The sequence below is a fragment of the Myotis davidii genome, unplaced genomic scaffold, assembly GCF_000327345.1.
Source record: "Myotis davidii unplaced genomic scaffold, ASM32734v1 scaffold874, whole genome shotgun sequence".
In the NCBI taxonomy this organism is placed as follows: Eukaryota; Metazoa; Chordata; class Mammalia; order Chiroptera; family Vespertilionidae; genus Myotis; species Myotis davidii.
Genome location: NW_006285611.1, coordinates 341,822 through 342,309, shown reverse-complemented (window position 1 = coordinate 342,309; position 488 = coordinate 341,822).

Below are 488 nucleotides of genomic sequence, written 5' to 3'. Positions count from 1 at the left end.
AACATAAACTTAAAAAGTGTATTATGCCAAAAGGTAAAAACTTCCAATTACATGATATATAAGCTCTGGGGATGTAATGTACAACATAGTGACTATATTTGACAATACTGTATTGCATATTCATAAGTTGCTAAGAGATTAGATCTTAACATTATTATTATTTATTAATTTTGTGTCATAGGCAGGGTATTAATTCCTTTTTCATAGAAGATGAGCCGAACAGCCACAAAGAATCAATGGGTTGTCCAGGACCTCATAATTTGTTTCACAGTTTAATTTTTCCAGGCACAATATTCTTTCAACCATACTTCTGTGCTTTTATTTACCCTTGAACACAGCAACAAATCTAGGAAAAGAGGATATGGGGCTTATTTCTTTACAATTGTAAAACTCTCTGAGATCTACACTCTATCTTCTCTTTCTTTGAAGTTCTTCCTTAAAGGACATTTCATATTAGTTCACTGACTTTGAAGGTTATAAATAATCTC